Source organism: Acipenser ruthenus, chromosome 8, assembly GCF_902713425.1.
Source record: "Acipenser ruthenus chromosome 8, fAciRut3.2 maternal haplotype, whole genome shotgun sequence".
Lineage (NCBI taxonomy): Eukaryota > Metazoa > Chordata > Actinopteri > Acipenseriformes > Acipenseridae > Acipenser > Acipenser ruthenus.
In genome coordinates, this window is record NC_081196.1 from 47,457,799 (window position 1) to 47,475,967 (window position 18,169).

The following is an 18,169-nucleotide window of genomic DNA, read 5'->3' on the forward strand; positions in this document are numbered from 1 at the left end:
AATATATGCTAAGGGTTGCAACTTTAAGATCTCTTTTTTCAGTAATTTCAAATGTCTGTCTACTAAAGCCTTTCTATAATGTTCTAAAGATAAATGGCAGATTATGAAAAATATATTGTCGTCACAGTGCATGACTGCAAATGGGTACTGATGTACATTTTGTAATCTGGCACAGTCATGTTTTTTTTCTTTTTCTAAAACCAAAAGCCTTGATTGACTCAATTTCTATAGCTATAATTACTCATTAGCCAATAGTTAATGTGTTAATAACTTATTTATTCTTTAGATCAGTTTATGGGGAATTTGTATTTGGTCATGTGGACATCTGGAGGTTATAGGACGGACTGACTTATCATTATATATATATATATATATATATATATATATATATATATATATATATATATATATATATATATATATATATATATATATACATATATATATATATATATACACACACAGTGACACTCAAAAGTATTCACCCCCCTTGGACTTTTCCACATTTTATTGTGTTACAAATGGAATCAAAATGGATTTAATTAGGAGTTTTTGCTACTGATCAACACAAAAAGTGAAAAGTGAAAAATAAAATCTACAAATTGTTCTAAATTAATTACAAATATAAAACTGAAAATAATTGATTGCATAAGTATTCACTCCCTTTGCTATGACACACCTAAATAAGCTCTGGTGCAACCAATTGTCTTTAGAAGTCACATAATTAGTTGAATGGTGTCCACCTGTGTGCAATTAAGGTGTTTCACATGATTTCAGGTTAAATACACCTGTCTCTGGGAGGTCCCACAGTTGGTTAGTACATTTCCTAACAAAAACTACATCATGAAGATGAAGGAACATTCAAAGCAAATCCGGAATAAGGTTCTTCAAAAGCACCAATCGGGTAGGATATAAGAACATTTCCAAGGCATTGAATATCCCCCGGAGCACAGTAAAGTCCATTATTAAGAAATGGAGAGAATATGGCACAACTGTGAATCTGTCTAGAAAAGGCTGTCCTCAAAAACTGAGTATCCGGGCGAGAAGGGCACTAGCCAGGGAGGCCACCAAGAGGCCTATGGCAACTCTAAAGGAGTTACAGTCTTCCACGGCTGAGCTGGGAGACACTGTGCATACGGCAACAATAGCCCGGGTGCTTTACAAAACTGGCCTTTATGGGAGAGTGGCAAAAAGAAAGCCATTGTTGAAAAAAACTTGCATCAAATCTCGGCTAGAGTTTGCCAGAAGGCATGTGGGAGACTCTGAGACCAAGTGGAAGAAGATTCTATGGTGTGATGAGACCAAAATAGAGCTTTTTGGCCACAACGCTAAGCGCTATGTTTGGCGCAAGCCTAACACCGCACATCATCCTGAGAACACCATCCCTACCGTGAAGCATGGTGGTGGCAGCATCATGCTATGGGGATGCTTCTCTGCGTCAGGGCCTGGAAAGCTCGTGAAGATGCAAAAATTGCAGTGTCCAGATGTGCAAAGCTGGTAGAGACTTATACAAATAGACTCGTGGCTGTAATTGCTGCCAAAGGTGCCTCTACCAAATATTGACTCAAGGGGGTGAATACTTATGCAATCAATTATTTTCTGTTTTGTATTTGTAATTAATTTAGAACAATTTGTAGATTTTATTTTTCACTTTGACATTATGGACTTTTTTGTGTTGTTCAGTGGCAAAAACTCATAATTAAATCCATTATGCAGCTGATGCATAGTTCACTCACCCTAGTCTCTGTAAGTCCAGAAGTTACATAAATATTAAGTATTATTTAATCCATCAATACTTCAACATTCGTAAAAGATCTTCACTCCAAATCTCACTTTATAGGCTTTACAGTACACCAAACTGCTATATCATTCTCTTGCTGTTTTGTGAGGTTTTTGAAATTGAGAGGAGCCCTAAGCTAAACTGCTATATAACATCCTGCAACATGCTTGTGGTTCAGTGTTGAGCTCTGAAGATGAGGTCACTGCTGCTTGTCTGCCTGCTTGTGGTCACACTGACTGTGGCTATTCCTGCCCCTATGTAGAGGGGTCTGAAACAGACAAAACAATGAAGGTTGGTAGAAATAGATAAAATTGTATTCTTAAAACTATGTATTTATTTGCATTACTTATTATTTAAACTGAACAAAATTAACTCTAATGAAACTCGTATTTCTAACTTGAGACATAGTATCCATTGAAAGTTAATTTCTGCAAATATATGGTAGTTCCATTCAAGGTGAAACAACTTCTAACGTAAGAAAGAAAAACATTTTACTCACTTGCAGGCAATATTCCCATATTCTAGATATTTATCTTCTAGGGTAAAACCACAAGAAACTAATCCAGGTAGACCAGAATTTTAACTGAAGTCCTTATCAACCTTGCCTATATGTCGCTGCAGGTCTTCAAAGGATGTTGGGTAATGATTACTGTGAAAAACGTTTTCTCATTTCACAGGAAGAGCAATTCCATTCTACCCAGTGTAGGGACTGTGAGCATGTGTTAATGCCATTCATGCAATCTTATTAGGTGTGGCTGAAACACTGAAATAATAAGGAACTTGCAGCACTCTCCTCTCCCAGATCACCAAAGATGTTTTACTTTCTTTTTTTGTGTGTGCTGAAAGTCAATTTCAATTTCTTATGTATATTATACTGTATCTGGATAATCATTTAAACAAATCTTGTTATATCATGATATTTTAATATATTTTATATAAATGTTGTATTAGGCTGTGTGGTCCAGTGGTTAAAGAACAGGGCTTGTAACCAGGTTCCCGGTTCAAATCCCACCTCAGCCACTGACTCATTGTGTGATCCTGAGCAAGTCACTTAACCTCCTTGTGCTCTGTCTTTTGGGTGAGACGTAATTGTAAGTGACTCTGCAGCTGATGCATAGTTCACACACCCTAGTCTCTGTAAGTCGCCTTGGATAAAGGCGTCTGCTAAAATAAACAAATAATAATACTATTCTTTTCTTACCCAAGTGTGAACTATTTAAATAATATCCCTGATACCGATATAGTAAATGGAAGTGCACAACAAGTAAGGTTTATGAAATGATGTGGTTAGCCCCACCCACTTTAAATTATTTGGTTAACCCCTGCTGTATTATTGAATTGTGGATTGTCAAACTTGTACTTTGCTTGAACAAAAGTTATTGTATTTCTTGCTCTTATTGTATTACTTGTATTGTAACGCTTGAAATGTTTTTGCTTACGATTGTAAGTCGCCCTGGATAAAGGCGTCTGCTAAGAAATAAATAATAATAATAATAATAAATAATATATATATATATATATATATATATATATATATATATATATATATATATATATATATATATATATATTTGCATGCCCCGGTAGCTAAATGCTCAGTTACGGCTCTCTGCAAAACCAAAGCCCATGGCCAGTATACAATATTTTTCTGTATGCATTGTTTTCTGTTGAGCACTACTGACACCGTTGAAACGGTGAGTCTTAGGTCGCCTGCGGATACATTAGTCCAATCAATGCTTCTGAACCTGGTGTGTAATCCCAAGGCAACTGCTCAATTTTAACACGTTTTAATTCGTTAATTCACGTTTTAAGTAATACAGTGTCCCCTTCAGACATGTTAAAGGAGAGATTCGAAAATAACATTCAAAACTATGCGCGAGTAAATACCATCCTAAATCCTAACATCCAAAGAAAAAAAAAAGAAAAAAAATAACAATAATATATATATATATATATATATATATATATATATATATATATATATATATATATATATATATATATATTTGCATGCCCCGGTAGCTAAATGCTTAGTTACGGCTCTCTGCAAAACCAAAGCCCATGGCCAGTATACAATATTTTTCTGTATGCACTGTTTTCTGTTGAGCATTACTGACACCGTTGAAACGGTGAGTTTTAGGTCGCCTGCGGATACATTAGTCCAATCAATGCTTCTGAACCTGTTGTGTAATCCCAAGACAACTTCTCAATTTTAACACGTTTTAATTCGTTAATTCACGTTTTAAGTAATACAGTGTCCCCTTCAGACATGTTAAAGGAGAGATTCGAAAATAAGATTCAAAACTATGCGCGAGTAAATACCATCCTAACTCCTAACATCCAAAAAAAAAAAAAAAAAAAAGAAAAAAAATAACAATAATATATATATATATATATATATATTTGCATGCCCCGGTAGCTAAATGCTTAGTTACGGCTCTCTGCAAAACCAAAGCCCATGGCCAGTATACAATAATTACTGACACCGTTGAAACGGTGAGTCTTAGGTCGCCTGCGGATACATTAGTCCAATCAATGCTTCTGAACCTGGTGTGTAATCCCAAGACAACTGCTCAATTTTAACACGTTTTAATTCGTTAATTCACGTTTTAAGTAATACAGTGTCCCCTTCAGACATGTTAAAGGAGAGATTCGAAAATAAGATTCAAAACTATGCGCGAGTAAATACCATCCTAACTCCTAACATCCAAAAAAAAAAAAAAAAAAAAGAAAAAAAATAACAATAATATATATATATATATATATATATTTGCATGCCCCGGTAGCTAAATGCTTAGTTACGGCTCTCTGCAAAACCAAAGCCCATGGCCAGTATACAATATTTTTCTGTATGCACTGTTTTCTGTTGAGCATTACTGACACCGTTGAAACGGTGAGTTTTAGGTCGCCTGCGGATACATTAGTCCAATCAATGCTTCTGAACCTGTTGTGTAATCCCAAGACAACTGCTCAATTTTAACACGTTTTAATTCGTTAATTCACGTTTTAAGTAATACAGTGTCCCCTTCAGACATGTTAAAGGAGAGATTCGAAAATAAGATTCAAAACTATGCGCGAGTAAATACCATCCTAACTCCTAACATCCAAAAAAAAAAAAAAAAGAAAAAAAAAATAACAATTATATATATATATATATATATATATATATATATATATATATATATATATATATATATATATATATATATATATATATTTGCATGCCCCGGTAGCTAAATGCTTAGTTACGGCTTTCTGCAAAACCAAAGCCCATGGCCAGTATACAATATTTTTCTGTATGCATTCTTGTCTGTTGAGCACTTCTGACACCGTTGAAACGGTGAGTCTTAGGTCGCCTGCGGATACATTAGTCCAATCAATGCATCTGAACCTGGTGTGTAATCCCAAGGGAACTGTTCACTTTTAACACGTTTTAATTCGTTAATTCACGTTTTAAGTAATACAGTGTCCCCTTCAGACATGTTAAAGGAGAGATTCGGAAATAACATTCAAAACTATGCGCGAGTAAATACCATCCTAACTCCTAACATCCAAAAAAAATAAATAAATAACAATAATATATATATCTATATATATCTATATATATCTATCTCTCTCTCTCTCTCTCTCTCTCTCTCTCTATATATATATATATATATATATATATATATATATATATATATATATATATATATATATATTTGCATGCCCCGGTAGCTAAATGCTTAGTTACGGCTCTCTGCAAAACCAAAGCCCATGGCCAGTATACAATATTTTTCTGTATGCATTGTTTTCTGTTGAGCATTACTGACACCGTTGAAACGGTGAGTCATAGGTCGCCTGCGGATATAGTCCAATCAATGCTTCTGAACCTGGTGTGTAATCCCAAGGCAACTGCTGACTTTTAACACGTTTTAATTCGTTAATTCAAGTTTTAAGTAATACAGTGTCCCCTTCAGAGATGTTAAAGGAGAGATTCGAAAATAACATTCCAAACTATGCGCGAGTAAATACCATAATAACTCTAAACATCCAAAAAAAAAAAAAAATGAAAAAAAAATAACAATAATATATATATATATATATATATATATATATATATATATATATATATATATATATATATATATATATATATTTATATATATATATATATATATATATATATATATATATATATATATATATATATATATATATTTGCATGCCCCGGTAGCTAAATGCTTAGTTACGGCTCTCTGCAAATCCAAAGCCCATGGCCAGTATACAATATTTTTCTTTATGCATTGTTTTCTGTTGAACACTACTGACACCGTTGATACGGTGAGTCATAGGTCGCCTGTGGATACATTAGTCCAATCAATGCTTCTGAACCTGGTGTGTAATCCCAAGGCAACTGCTGACTTTTAACACGTTTTAATTCGTTAATTCACGTTTTAAGTAATAGAGTGTCCCCTTCAGACATGTTAAAGGAGATATTCGGAAATAACATTCAAAACTATGCGCGAGTAAATACCATCCTAACTCCTAACATCCAAAAAAAAAAAAAAAAAGAATAAAAAAAAATAACAATAATATATATATATATATATATATATATATATATATATATATAAATGATTTCCATTACACGAGAGTAGATGTTAAAACTTCATGCTGATTTGAACTCGGCTCTCGCCAAGATAAGCACCAACTAAGACGTAGCTTTACAGTAAACTAATGTGATCCATATGCGTCTCCATCCATTTACGTTTCCTTCCATATGATGATGTAGATATCCTTCTGTCTGGTGTTAATGGCTGAAGTGTAATGCTGGCTCCAGGGATCAGCTTATTTTGCCTCCCTGGCGCATCAGCACACACAACGGCTGCGATGCTGGCTCCAGGGATCAACCAAAGTGCGGCCTCCCCAGCGCATCAGCATGACAACCGTCTGGATTGAGCTAAGTAGGGTACATCTCTGGGGTTTTCAAGTGGGCACCTTCCATCCTCAGTGTTTCGTCGACTAGCCCACGACACCTCAAGAGGGCTCGACGGTGATTCTGGCGTCCCAGCATCACCCCCCTCCGTCCCCCACTCAACTCAGCCCAGCTTACTTACCTGTCCCCAGCCAGAATCTTTCCGTCTCAACCACAGCCAGTTGCTGCTCCTCTCTGCTGCTTCAGATAAGTTCTTCACTGTGCGACGCAACTCTTGGCCACTGAATCCGACGTCTCTGAGAAACCGGGTTGTAGAATGTGCCACAAATCCTCGACAACCCACTTCCACTGGGTAAACCCGAACTCTCCATCCTCGCTGTTCCGCTTCAGTGGCTAGTTGAGCATACCGCAGTTTCTTCCTCTCATACGCCTCATCTACAGCGTCCTCCCATGGCACTGTTAACTCTACCAGGTGAACAAGGCGTGCTGATCCAGACCACAAGACAATATCTGGTCGAAGGTTAGTGGTGGCAATCTCAGGTGGAAAAATAAGCCGTTGACCAACATCTGCCAGCATATTCCAGTCTCTAGCAGCTTCCAGTTGTCCTGGGCGAGGATTGGTTTTAACACCTTTTCTTGGTGGTTGCTCTCCTGGGCGGAGGAATGTTGTCTTTTGTGTGTAATGTTTTGATGGAACAGGTGGCAACTTATTGGTCATGTTACGCTTGTCTTCCAATGCTAAGGCCAAACATCGCAGCACCTGGTCATGGCGCCAAGTAAACCGTCCTTGGCTAAGAGCCACCTTACATCCTGTCAAAATGTGCCTTAATGTTGCAGGTGATGAACACAAAGGACATGAGGGATCCTCTCCTACCCAGAGGTTTAGGTTCTGTGGTGATGGGAGAACATCATATGTTGACCTGATGAGGAAACTGATCCTGCTCTGTTCCATTGACCATAGGTCTTGCCAGCCAATCTTGCGTTGTTCCACACTCTCCCATCTCATCCATTCTCCCTGTTTGGCCTGGGAAATGGCCTTTATACACCTCATCCTCTCCTCCTGCTTTTGCACCTCGTTGACTACCAGCTTCCTTCTTTGAGCTGGGGCCGCCTTGTGCCATGTAGGAGGAGTTGAACTGAAACCAAGACCCCCTCTTCCATGCTGAACTTGCCCCATGATATCACCAATTCGAAGGGCAGCCTTTGCATCTTCCACAGCTTTCTTTGCCGCCCACTTTCTTCCAGTTTTCAACACAGGTGCTGCCTCCCTTACGCATTTATCGCGTGACTCTACTAATGTCATTTCCAGTCTGACCTTGGCGCACTTAAACTCCTCGGTTAGAGCAGAGACTGGTAGCTGCAGTATTCCTTTACCATAAAGTCCCATATATATATATATATATATATATATATATATATATATATATCTCTGCATGCCCCGGTAGCTAAATGCTTAGTTACGGCTCTCTGCAAAACCAAAGCCCATGGCCAGTATACAATATTTTTCTGTATGCATTGTTTTCTGTTGAGCATTACTGACACGGTTGAAACGGTGAGTCTTAGGTCGCCTGCGGATACATTAGTCCAATCAATGCTTCTGAACCTGGTGTGTAATCCCAAGGCAACTGCTGACTTTTAACACGTTTTAATTCGTTTTTTCACGTTTTAAGTAATACAGTGTCCCCTTCAGACATGTTAAAGGAGATATTCGGAAATAACATTCAAAACTATGCGCGGGTAAATACCATCCTAACTCCTAACATCCAAAAAAAAAAAAAAAAGAAGAAAAAAAAATAACAATAATATATATATATATATATATATATATATATATATATATATATATATATATATATATATATATATATATTTGCATGCCCCGGTAGCTAAATGCTTAGTTACGGCTCTCTGCAAAACCAAAGCCCATGGCCAGTATACAATATTTTTCTGTATGCGCTGTTTTCTGTTGAGCATTACTGACACCGTTGAAACGGTGAGTCTTAGGTCGCCTGCGGATACATTAGTCCAATCAATGCTTCTGAACCTGGTGTGTAATCCCAAGGCAACTGCTGACTTTTAACACGTTTTAATTCGTTAATTCACGTTTTAAGTAATAGAGTGTCCCCTTCAGACATGTTAAAGGAGATATTCGGAAATAACATTCAAAACTATGCGCGAGTAAATACCATCCTAACTCCTAACATCCAAAAAAAAAAAAAAATGAAAAAAAAACAATAATATATATATATATATATATATATATATATATATATATATATATATATATATATATATATATATATATATATATATATTTGCATGCCCCGGTAGCTAAATGCTTAGTTACGGCTCTCTGCAAAACCAAAGCCCATGTCCAGTATACAATATTTTTCTGTATGCATTCTTTTCTGTTGAGCACTACTGACACCGTTGAAACGGTGAGTCTTAGGTCGCTTGTGGATACATTAGTCCAATCAATGCTTCTGAACCTGGTGTGTAATCCCAAGGCAACTGCTCACTTTTAACACGTTTTAAGACGTTAATTCACGTTTTAAGTTAATTCACGTTTTAAGTAATACAGTGTCCCCTTCAGACATGTTAAAGGAGAGATTCGGAAATAACATTCAAAAAGTAAGGGTTCTTTGAGGGTTCCTCAGGGAACCTTAGGGTTTTATTGCAAGTTTTTTTTGTTCTCAGTAAGGGTTCGTTTGGGAACCTCTGGTTGCTCTGTCTAATATAATATTGCAAAGGGTTCATCTTAGAACTCTTTATATCAATACATTGTAAATTGTGCTCTACAATATTGATGTGCAAATCGCAATTTTTAATACACAATACATGATGAGAGAAAAAGTCTGTCATAAAAAGGTAAACACCATAAATGGTTATAATTTTGTACACGGTATTGAGAGGAAATCAAAGAGCAGATAATATTTTGCCAAATATTTAACTAGAATTTATAATAGTATATGTATGTATAACATGTGTATTGTAGTTTATTTCCATTCGTATCCATCTTGAACAGAACCTTTAATTGGATAAATATGTAGGAGAAACCCATACGACGTTCAACACAATAATAAAACCTCAGGGCAAGATGCCCCTGCACAACACAATACAACATACATAAATAAATAAATAAATAAATAAATAAATAAATACATTATGCTATCGCTGGCAAAAGGCTGTTTGAAATGTTTTAACTACTAAATGTAGAAAAAGCACGGTCCACGAAGAAATGCCCCAGCAACAGCGGTTGCCCTCTCAACCAATCAGCTGCCATCGCAACCCACAGCGCGAGGCAGGTGTTCAACGTTTCTTCACAGGCGGGAGAGCTTTCTTCACTGAGAGGTGAGTAAAACCTTTTAATAACGCTAATTATCTTTATTTGTGTGAATGAATGAAAAATATAAACTAAAGACGTACAGACAGCTGTACAACATCCACGAGTGAAAAAAAAAAAAAAAAAAGTTATTTTGCTTTTGTTATGATGCGGGTCAATGATAGAATTTCTGAGGTAATTTTTTTTTAATTTTTTTTTTTACTAAACCTGATGACGATAATCAATTGGCCTGAACTGAGAGAGGAAAAAGGTAATACTTATGATACTTCTGGGAACTTTCTGACGTAAAATGTTTCATTAAGTCTATTGTTTAATGACGATTTCTAGGATACATGAGTATTAAGTATGAGGTAAATATAAGATTTGCTTCACTGCTACGATTTCTCGGGCGGTTCTGGTACGAAAATAATAAAACACAAATTACTGTATCTTTTTCTCTTGACTAAATGAGACTTTTTTTTAACGACGTTCTTTTAAAACCATGGTGTTTAATATAATTTGTCACTCATGCAAACTGAAAACAATTTTATTTTAGTACTACTGTAAAAAAAAAAACAACAACGTTAAAATACAGTACTGAATAATAATTCCTGGTAATTGTGTGACAAAGCATTAAGTATTGTAGTTTACGGTGTCAATATATGACAGCGTCTGAAATGGTGCACATCACTTGAACAGTTGTGTAAGCGTTCTTTCGCAGGCTAGGATGTAGGCTACACCGCCTTGCAGGTCCAGTGTGCCTAACAACAGAACATTAACATAACATTAAACACCAAATCACAAATCACAAAGCGCGCGCACACAGCCACACAGTCCAGTGGCCACGCCTTCCTGCTCGCACACAACATTATAAACATAAACATTTGCCTGCCGAGAAAAGCTTAGCTATTTTTATGTTCGTATGTCACCAGGCATGTAGACAAAGACGTAAACACACAAACAGATTTAATAAGAAAAAGAGGCACTACATATTACTTCTAACAGGGTTTTTCAATTACATGATAGAAAAAATCAATGTAATTCTGCATATGAAGTTAATTTGATGCATTGGTATTGGGAGGCAGAAGTACTGTACCTCTAATCAATCTGATCACTTTAGAGGAGGGGCAGTTTCAGTTGCCAACAAACAGCATATATCTTAAAGTGCAAAGGAAAAAAGTGAGTGATCCACAAATGTTTTCGGGAGTACTGTAAGCTTCAGGAAAAACTAAACACAATTTCAAGCCGTCCTTTTAACTAACAGACAAATATTCTTTCATGAAAAAAAGGTTTTCTTTCAAAAACTATTTTACATAACTTTCTACTGTCAATTCAAATGCTGTAGAGAAACACACACATATATATATATATATATATATATATATATATATATATATATATATATATATATATATATATATATATATATATTGGCTCACATAGCAGACTTTATTGACCATGTTGTTTGGTCAAGATGCATTATGCTGTATGATATTAAACAGCTGATCCTTTTGCTTGACTGGGCAAGGTGAGTATGGGCACATGTTCATACAATCCTTTGGCTCTAAGTCTGGGCAAGGTGGGGCTTGTTTTATCATGTCAAGCATGTGATCATTTTGCCTAGACATGGTCCATCTTACCAGTTTAATGTTACCAGGGGCTTAGCTAGGAATAGATTTTTACTGAGGCAAAAATCAAATTTTTGTCTAAAAAAAAACCAAAACCCTGTGCATATCCTGTTCATGTTACGAAGGTGAAATTTATCATATTTTAAAGCCTGGAGACTATTAATGCAAACTGCAAAGGTATACAACAAATTCCTAAAATTACCCTATTCACACTGTTAGAAATATGTAATATTAAAAGGACAAGAAGAATAGAAGTTATAGATGTGAACACATAGATGGGTTTATACCTTCATTGAGAGACATGCGTTTGGTTCACTGCTATTGAAGTTAATGCTGACACTGATGACACTGATGCTACAACTGGAACTGGTTAGACTGGTGCTGCTACTTCTGGAACTGATGCTGACACTGCTGGGACTGGTAGGACTGGTGCTGCTACTGCTGGAACTGGTAAGACTGGTGCTGCTACTGCTGGAACTGGTAAGACTGGTGCTGCTGGGACTGGTAAGTGGTTCTGCTACTGCTGAAACTGGTAAGACTGGTGCTGCTGGGACTGGTAAGACTGGTGCTGCTACTGCTGGGACTGGTAAGAGTGGTGCTTCTACTGCTGGAACTGGCAAGACTGGTGCTGCCACTGCTGGGACTGGTAAGACTGGTGCTGCCACTGCTGGGACTGGTGCTGCTACTGCTGGGACTGGTAAGACTGGTGCTGAAACTGGTAAGACCGGTGCGGACACTGCTGGGACTGGTAAGATTGCTGATACTAATGCTAAGACTGATCGGACTGCTGAGACTGTATGATGCCACAATTAAAAACTGATTTAGAAGACTTTACTTTAAATCAGGGTTTGCTAATCCTCCTATATCCTGATCTATCGAAACGCTGTAACACTTCCTCCTGGGACATGTCCGGACATATTAGCAGGGCAAGGCCATTCAGTCTATTTTTACCCATACTGCTGCGAGACCAATCAAACATATCGAAACAATGCACTCAGTTAAACTCTTTCTCATCATGAACAGAGACCGTAAGAATCTGTTTGCTGCGGAAAACACGTACTGTCTATATGCTGTCAGAGAATATTTGGTTTTACACTTGAGGCGGGGCAAAAAACATGCAAGGATTTTTTTGTTTGTTTGTTTGAGAACCAAACTAATACACTTATCATATATAATCATGAACAAAGACAATGTTGCTTTAAATGTACATAAATCTACTTTAAACTGCTTCTGGTGTACAGAGGTCAAGGTTGAACGTGGCACACTGTCCGTGTCTCATTCATGCTGGAACGTAGCTGCAGTTTACTTCAGTATCCAGTGCGTGGTTACCACTGAAAAAGCTGTTTAAAGATGCTGAAAATGATTAATAAATAAATAAATAAATAAATAAATAAATCACCTGTATTAAAAACTTTGGATTTTTGTCTCTAACGAAAACATTCTGAAAAAAAAAAAAAATATATATATATATATATATATATATATATATATATATATATATATATATATATATATATATTAAACTGCTGTTGCCAAACAGTGAATTTATAAATAGAATTACCTCCAATTCTTCTAGCCCATGGCATCAAATACAATACATGAAAAGTATTAAAAACTAACAATCATGAATTATTACATCAGGGGAGAGGGATGGTGTTGAAATTGAAGAATTAAGGAAATGGGAATATGCAAATAAAGATGATCACAATATAACGTAAGACGCTGCGTCAGCATTTTATTTTTAAAATGCAGTGTAAGTGATTTATTTTTCTGTTTTTTTTTTTTTTTGTTTTTTTTTAAGGACCCTACAACTCCCACACCTGTCATTATCCGGGGAAACCCCTTCCATCTTGATACAAAAATTGGCCTGAGAATGAATGGACAACATCTACTTGCTGAGGAGGCTGTGTGGTCCAGTGGTTAAAGAAAAGGGTTCGTAACCAGGAAGTCCACGGTTCAAATCCCACCTCAGCAAACTGACTCATTGTGTGACCTTGAGCAAGCCACTTAACCTCCTTGTGCTCCGTCTTTCGGGTGAGACATAATTGTAAGTGACTCTGCAGCTGATGCATAGTTCACACTCCCTAGTCTCTGTAAGCCTTGGATAAAGGTGTCTGCTAAATAAACAAATAATAATAACCTGAGGCCCTCACCCACAGATTTGGGCTTCTTTTTTCCTTGTATTTTGTGTACAATATCAAATACCCACAGAGAAAAAACAGCCTAATATTATATTGAGAAATGTATTTTGGGTACTCAAAAAGATCAGAACACTCCACCTAGTATAGTGGGAATAGTAAACTTTCTTTTGTCAGGCGCCAGGTCGGGAAAGCAATAAGGGTGTTGGTTGTGCTATAATAACCACAGGCCCAGGGATTACTATTTTTTTTTTTTTTTTTTTTTTTTTTTTTTAGCAGACACCCTTACCCAGGGCAACTTACAGTTGTATACAGCTATGCTGATGATAACCAGCTATTATCTGTCCCTAAAGCAAGGACATTCTTCTGCCTGGGTGTTATTAGCTACTTGCCTTACAGACATCAAGCATTGGATTTCACAGAATCTCCTAATGTTGAATTGAGATAAAACAGAGGTTATGCTAGTGGGCTCACAGAACCAACTAAAAGGAAATGTAGGATTACATGAGCACGACCCTTGCAGTCTCTCATCAAAATTTAAACTCGAAATGAAGAGTTTGAGAGTAATCTTTGAGTCTGATCTATCCTTTTAGACTCATACTAGGGAAGTTACTAAAGTATATTTTTACCATTTGAGAAATATAACTAAACTTAGACCAACTCCCCAGTAATGTTGTTGAAGCTGACACCCTGGGATCCTTCAAGAAGCTGCTTGATGAGATTCTGGGATCAATAAGCTACTAACAACCAAACAAACAACTTTCTTATGTTCTAATTATTTCTGTATCTGATGCCGAGAGAATAATACATGTCTTTGTTTCATCTAGAATTGATTATTGTAATGTACTTTTTTAAATGGTGATTTTGCTGTTATAGGTACTTATAAGGCCCTGAATGGATTAGCACCTCATTATTTACAGGAGTTACTGACACCGTATCTTCCAAACCACACTCTGAAATCACAGGATGTGGGGCTGCTGGTTATTCCTAGGGTCAACAAAACAACACGGGAGGCAGGGCTTTTTTCTGGAATGCTCAGCCTTCGTTTATCAGGAAATCTGGGTCCATTACAGTTTTCAAGTCAAGACTAAAAACACACTTTTATAAAATGGCTCGCTTATCTTAGTGGGTTTTAATGTAACTTTAAAATTGGTGCTTTTGTATTGTGTATACTGTTTAAATCTGTATTTAAATGGGCTGAGTGTAGCAGTTATATGTGTGACCTGCTATACAAACAGATTGTGATTTTTTTCCTGCTATGTACTATACAGTGCTTTGCGATACTTTTGTATAAAAAGCGCTATATAAATGCAATAAATAAATAAATAAAAATAAATGTGTTAATATTTTTTTATAATACTTGTTTTATAAAATACTTGTGACTAAAGTTAGGTTTTTGCTTGTTTTGTTTGTAATTAATTTAATTACATTATGGATAATATATTATGATTAGTTATAAATAATATATTTATATATCTACCTGTCAAAAAATGTTGTCAGCCTTTCACTTATTTGTGTATTTGTTATTCTAAGAGTAACGAAACATATACAGAATGTTTTATTTGTATGCATTTATTTATGTGTTATAATTAAAAGTACAACTCCTATACTGTATTTATTTATTTTATTGCTATACCTGTAATAAAGGGTTTCTATAAAAAATATTTCTTTGTTTTTATTGATAATGCAAACCAGTAATTCCTAGCATGTTATTTAACCAGACAAATTATGCAGACACGCATATATATATATATATATATATATATATATATATATATATATATATATATATATATATATATATATGCATGCCCCGGTAGCTAAATGCTTAGTTACGGCTCTGGGCAAAACCAAAGCCCATGGCCAGTATACAATATTTTTCTGTATGCATTGTTTTCTGTTGAGCACTACTGACACCGTTGAAACGGTGAGTCTTAGGTCGCCTGCGGATACATTAGTCCAATCACTGCTTCTGAACCTGGTGTGTAATCCCAAGGCAACTGCTCACTTTTAACACGTTTTAATTCGTTAATTCACGTTTTAAGTAATACAGTGTCCCCTTCAGACATGTTAAAGGAGAGATTCGGAAATAACATTCAAAACTATGCGCGAGTAAATACCATCCAAACTCCTAACATCCAAAAAAATAAAATAATAAATAAAAAATAAAATAAATAAATAAAAAAATAAAAAAATAATTTTATATATATATATATATATATATATATATATATATATATATATATATATATATATATATTGCCCCGGTACCTAAATGCTTAGTTACGGCTCTGGGCAAAACCAAAGCCCATGGCCAGTATACAATATTTTTCTTAGGTCGACTGCGGATACATTAGTCCAATCAATGCGTCTGATCCTGGTGTGTAATCCCAAGGCAACTGCTCACTTTTAACACGTTTTAAGACGTTAATTCACGTTTTAAGTTAATTCACGTTTTAAGTAATACAGTGTCCCCTTCAGACATGTTAAAGGAGAGATTCGGAAATAACATTCAAAACTACACTCTAAAAAGTAAGGGTTCTTTGAGGGTTCCTCAGGGAACGTTAGGGTTCTATTGCAAGTTTTTTTTTTGTTCTCAGTAAGGCTTACTAAGGGTTCGTTTGGGAAACTCTGGTTGCTCTGTCTAATATAATATTGCAAAGGGTTCATCTTAGAACTCTTTATATAAATACATTGTAAATTGTGCTCTACAATATTGATGTGCAAATCGCAATTTTTAATACACAATACATGATGAGAGAAAAAAGTCTGTCATAAAAAGGTAAACACCATAAATGGTTATAATTTTGTACATGGTATTGAGAGGAAATCAAAGAGCAGATAATATTTTGCCAAATATTTAACTAGAATTTATTATAGTATATGTATGTATAACATGTGTATTGTAGTTTATTTCCATTCGTATCCATCTTGAACAGAACTTAATTGGATAAATATGTAGGAGAAACCCATACGACGTTCAACAAAATAATAAAACCTCAGGGCAAGATGCCCCTGCACATCACAATACAACATAAATAAATAAATAAATAAATAAATAAATAAATAAATAAATACATTATGCTATCGCTGGCAAAAGGCTGTTTGAAATGTTTTAACTACTAAATGTAGAAAAAGCGCGGTCCACGAAGAAATGCCCCAGCAACAGCGGTTGCCCTCTCAACCAATCAGCTGCCATCGCAACCCACAGCGCGAGGCAGGTGTTCAACGTTTTTTCACAGGCGGGAGAGCCTTCTTTACTGAGAGGTGAGTAAAACCTTTTAATAAAGCTAATTATCTTTATTTGTGTGAATGAATGAAAAAATATAAACTAAAGACGTACAGACAGCTGTACAACATCCACGAGTAAAAAAAAAAAAAAAAAAAAAAAGTTATTTTGCTTTTGTTAATGATGCGGGTCAATGATAGAATTTCTGAGGTATTTTTTTTATTTATTTATTTTTTTACTAAACCTGATGACGATAATCAATTGGCCTGAACTGAGAGAGGAAAAGGGTAATACTTATGATACTTCTGGGAACTTTCTGACGTAAAATGTTTCATTAAGTCTATTGTTTAATGACGATTTCTAGGATACATGAGTATTAAGTATGAGGTAAATATAAGATTTACTTCACTGCTACGATTTCTCGGGCGGTTCTGGTATGAAAATAATAAAACACAAATTACTGTATCTTTTTCTCTTGACTAAATTAGACTTTTTTTAACGACGTTCTTTTAATACCATGGTGTTTAATATAATTTGTCACTCATGCAAACTGAAAACAATTTTATTTTAGTACTACTGTAAAAAAAAAACAACGTTAAAATACAGTACTGAATAATAAATAATTCCTGGTAATTGTGTGACAAAGCATTAAGTATTGTAGTTTACGGTGTCAATATATGACAGCGTCTGAAATGGTGCACATCACTTGAACAGTTGTGTAAGCGTTCTTTCGCGGGCTAGGGTGTAGGCTACACCGCCTTGCAGGTCCAGTGTGCCTAACAACAGAACATTAACATAACATTAAACACCAAATCACAAATCACAAAGCGCGCGCACACAGCCACACAGTCCAGTGGCCACGCCTTCCTGCTCGCACACAACATTATAAACATAAACATTTGCCTGCCGAGAAAAGCTTAGCTATTTTTCTGTTCGTATGTCACCAGGCATGTAGACAAAGACGTAAACACACAAACAGATTTAATAAGAAAAAGAGGCACTACATATTACTTCTAACAGGGTTTTTCAATTACATGATAGAAAAAAATCAATGTAATTCTGCATATGAAGTTAATTTGATGCATTGGTATTGGGAGACAGAAGTACTGTACCTCTAATCAATCTGATCACTTTAGAGGAGGGGCAGTTTCAGT